A 4,992-nucleotide genomic window follows, 5' to 3' on the forward strand; every position below is an offset into this window, starting at 1 on the left:
AGATGTAAGGTGCACCTTTTATGGGGCTGTAAAATATGAAACTGACAGATGCTAACCTTTCTTTACTTATGATTTCCAAATTTTATGTTCTTCTAATCCTTATAAATAGTGAAAAAAGTGGAGGGTTAGACTGTCCTGTTTACTATTTGACCATAGATTATTGGTTTGTATACCAGGGTATCTTCAGAGGGATCTAAGAGAGTCCTTGGCCCTTTTGATCTCTGTTTAACTTGGTTTTCAACACCAAACAGACCAGAGGAATGCAAAGTAGTAACTTGATTGAATGTTTCAAAAATCTGTGACTTCATCTATCTGAATCTCGCCTTGACTGACTTTCTAAATTGTTTAATTGCTGTGTTAAAAAAATCATTCTAAGACTTTGGCTTCTGGGAGCTAAGAGGGCAGAGTAAGAAGGTAGTTGCTCTCACCCTCCACTATCAACATCTGAAAGCTCAGAAAATATCACCTGAGGAAAAACCCTGGAACAGTTGAACCAGAAGAAAGACACAGAGCAGCAGTCCAATAGACCAGGTAACTTGAGGGATTAATGGGAAAGGCTCCTCTTGCTTAGGGGGAAGGGGAGCAGTACAGAATGGGAGGCAAGCCAGCAAGCTAGCAGAAAGCCTCACTTTAGCATAACACGAGAAGATCCGGAAACCCAAGTGGTGGAGCAGGCAAACACCAATACCTGGACCTCCTAGTGCCTCAGTGAGGGCTGGAGAACCAGTGGAAACCAGCTCAGAAAACTAATACCTTATGAGAAAGTCATAGAGGCTATGGAATTGACTTGAAATCAATTTTAAGGGGTCCAAATCCTCCCTTTCTTGTGGTTAAACTTTGAGGAATACTGGTTGTTCAAATGTATGGTAGGGTGGGGGACAGCCATAAAGTCATTCAATATTAGTAGTTGTTAGTTCTAGGGTAGAAACTTCACATTTCTACAGCAACCAACTCTCCAAGTGCCTCAGCAAAAATAAGGGAAGCAGAACTACAAAGGGCTCCAGTCGGATAAACACCCTGCAACATCCATCTGAAAAGAGCTGAAGAAAGTGAAAGGAAAGGAAAAGCTGGGAACCTAGAGTTGCCCTAGAGTTCCAGCCTTGCTGATTACAGCCCAACACCAGGTAAGCTGGCAGAACTCTAGAGCCTCCAACTGCCAGCATTGGAGGCCCCAGCACACAAAGCCAGTGACCAAGACCTAGTCTACTAATACGAGAAGCTTGGGTCAGTGCCCTCTGCTCTCCAACAGAAGAACTTGATCTCTTTAAAGGCCAGGAAATAAGCAAACACCATGAGCAAAAAGAAATGTACTATATTCTTATTATGGGAATAGTGAAGATCAAGGCAGAAAATCTGAAGAGGACAACATTGTCAACAAACCCACATGTGGAACCTCAAAAGGAAATAGGAACTAGTCTGAAGGCCCAAAAAGCCTTCTTAGAACAGCTCAAGAAGGATTTTAAAAGTCATATGAGAGAGGTAGAAGAGACATTAAAAAATATAATTGGCCAACTGGAAAAAAAGTATACTGAAGAAAACAAATGGCTAAAAAATTACAATATACAATTGGCCAAATGGGGAAGGAGAAATAATGTTAAAAATTAGAATCAGGCAAATGGAAGCTAATGACTCCATGACAGAGCAAGACTCAGTGAAACAGAAACAAAAAAAATGAAAATTTAGATGAAAACATAAAATACCTCATTGGTAAAATCAACTGACCTGGAAACTCAATCCAGGAGACACAATTGAAAAATTATTGGTCTACCTGAAAATCACAATGAAAAAAAGAGCCTGGTCAGTAAATGAAAACTGCCCTGAGGTCCTAGAACCAAAGGATAAAATAGCCATATAAAGAATCCATCAATCACCTCCCAAAAGAGATCTCAAATTGAAAACACAAAGGAATGTAGTAGCCAAATTCCAAAATTACCAAGTCAAAGAGAAAGTACTGCAAGTGACCACAAAGAAACAATTTAAACATCATGGAGCTACAGTCAGGATTACACAGGATCTTGCAGCTTCTACATTAAAAGACCTTAGGGTGTGGAACATGATATTCCATAAGGCAAAGGAGCTTGGATTGCAGCCAAGGATCAACTATCCAGAGAAAATGAGCATGATCTTTCAGGGGAGGAGATGGATATTCAATAAAATAAGGGACTTCCAAAACCTCATGATAAAAAGACCAGAGCTCAACAGAATATATGGTCTTCAAATACCAGACTCAAGAGAGAGATAAAAAGGTAAATGGGACAGAAAGATATGTTGTTAATAAGGGCAAATTGTTTGTACTACAAGGGAAGATGACACTTGTAATTCTTGAGAACTGTGTTGTTGTTACACCATGTGAAAGGAGTATACATAAAGGTGGTGGATATATGTTGACTTTCAGGTAATGATTAAAAAAAAAAATCTAATCATTGGGTTAAACGGATCCAAGTAAGCAGATTAATGTGATCTAAGAAAATTTACTGGGAAAGGAAGAGGCAGACAAAGGTAAATTACATTACAGGAAAAGACACAAAAACCTAATACAGCAGAAGGAAAGAAGGGAGGGAGATGAGTATTGTTTGAACCTTACTTTTATCAGATTTGGCTCAAGGATGGAATAAAATAATCACTTAGGTATAGAAATCTACCTTGTCCTATAGGCAATAGGGGTACAAAGGAGAAAGAAAAGGAAGGGGGGATAGAAGGGAGGGACGAAGCAGTAAGAATAAAGGGGAATAAAAGGGAAAGGGCTAGTAGAAGGGAGGAGGGATTGAGGGAGGTGGTGGTCAAAAGCAAAACACTAGTGAGGAAGGGAAAAGGAGAAAGAGAAGTATAAATGGGGGGGAGGGGAGGGAAAGGATGGAGAGAAAGACTCAGATAGTAATCATAACTGTGAATGTGAATGGGATGAATTCTCACATAAAATGGAAGCAGATAGCAGAATGGATTAAAAAATATAATCCTACAATATGTTGTTTATAGGAAACACATTTGAAACAGAGGGAAACACACAGGGTAAAGTTAAAAGGCTGGAGCAGAATATATTATGCTTCAGCTGAAGTAAAAAAAAAAGCAGTGGTAGCAATCTTGATCTCAGACAAAGCAAAAGCAAAAAGATATCTTATCAAAAGAGATAAGGAAGGAAACTACATCCTACTAAAAGGCACTATAGACAATGAAGTAATAACATTACTAAACATATGTGCACCAAATAGTATTGCATCCAAATTCTTACAGAAGTTGAGGGAGTTACAGGAAGAAACAGACAGCAAAACTATACTAGTGGGGGACCTCAACCTATCCCTCTCTGAACTAGATAAATATAACCACAAAATAAATAGAAAGAAGTTAAAAAGGTGAATAGAACATTAGAAAAGTTAGGTATGATAGAGCTCTGGAGAATGAGGAATAAAAGGAATATACTTTTTTTCTCGGTGGTGCAAGACACATACACAACAATTGACCACGTACTGCAGCATAAAAACCTCACAATCCAATGCATAAAGGCAGAAATATTAAATATAGTATCTTCAGATCATGATGCAATAAAAATTATATGTAAAAAAGGGTCATGGAAAAATAGAATGAAGAACAACTGGAAACTAAATAATTTAATCCTAAAAAAACAGTAAAATACATAAGCCTTTGGTTAATTTAACTTTAAAAAAGGAAGAATGGCAAAAGCAAATCTACCATCAAGAAAGAGGAAATTAAAACAATAATTAGGAACTATTTTGCCCAATCATATGCCAACAAATTTGACAATCCTAGTGAAATGGATACATATTTTCAAAAATATGAATTACCCAGATTAACAGAAGAGGAAGTAAAAGACTTAGATAATCCCATCTCAGAAAAAGAAATTGAACAAGCTATTGATGAACTCCTTAGGAAAAAATCTATAGGGCCAGATGGATTAACAGAAAATTCTATCAAACATTTAAGGAACAATTAATTCCAATACTATATAGACTATTTGGGAAAATAGGTGAAGAAGGAGTCTTACCAAATTCTTTTCATGATACAAATATGGTGTTGATACCTAAACCAGGAAGAGTAAAAACAGAGGGAAAAAATTATAGACAAATTTCTCTAATGAACATAGAGGTAAAAATTTTAAATAAAATATTAGCAAATAGGTTACAGCAACTTATCACAAGAATAATATACTATGACCAGGTAGGATTTATACCAGGAATGCTGGGCTAGTACAATCAGCATAATTTATCATATCAACACCAAAACTAACAGAAACCAGAAGATCTTCTCAATAGATACAGAAAAAGCTTTTGAAAAAATACAACACCTATTCCTATTAAAAACACTTGAGAGCACAATTACAAAGGAGTCTTTCTTAAAATAATAAATAGCATCTACCTAAAACCTTCAGCAAGCATCATATGTAATGGCTACAAGCTAGAAGCATTTCCAATAAGATCAGGTGCGAAACAAGGATGTCCATTATCACCACCGTTCAATATCATACAGGAAATGTTAGCTTTAGCAATAAAAGAAGAAAAAGAAATTGAAGGTATTAGAATAGGCAGAGAAGAAACAAAGCTATCACTCTTTGCAGATGATATAATGACAAAGTTGCAGGCTCTAAATTAAACCTACATAAATCATCAGCATTTGTATATATTACCAACAAAGCCCAAAAGCAACAGATAGAAAGAGAAATTCCATCTAAACTTACCATAGACATTACAAAATATTTAGGAGTCAACCTACCCAAATAAACCCAGGAGCTATGTGAACATAATTACAAAACACTTTTGACACAAATAAAGTAAGATCTAAACAATTGGGAAAAAATCAGCTGCTCATGGGTAAGGCGAGCTAATATAATAAAAATGACAATTCTACCTAAACTAATTTACTTACTCAATGCCACACCAATCAAACTACCAAAAATTATTTTATACATTTAGAAAAAAAAACAAGATTGACTTGGAAGAACAAAAGGTCCACAATATCAGGGAACTAATGAAAAGAAAT

Source organism: Phascolarctos cinereus, unplaced genomic scaffold (assembly GCF_003287225.1).
Source record: "Phascolarctos cinereus isolate Bilbo 61053 unplaced genomic scaffold, phaCin_HiC Scaffold_9;HRSCAF=440, whole genome shotgun sequence".
In the NCBI taxonomy this organism is placed as follows: domain Eukaryota; kingdom Metazoa; phylum Chordata; class Mammalia; order Diprotodontia; family Phascolarctidae; genus Phascolarctos; species Phascolarctos cinereus.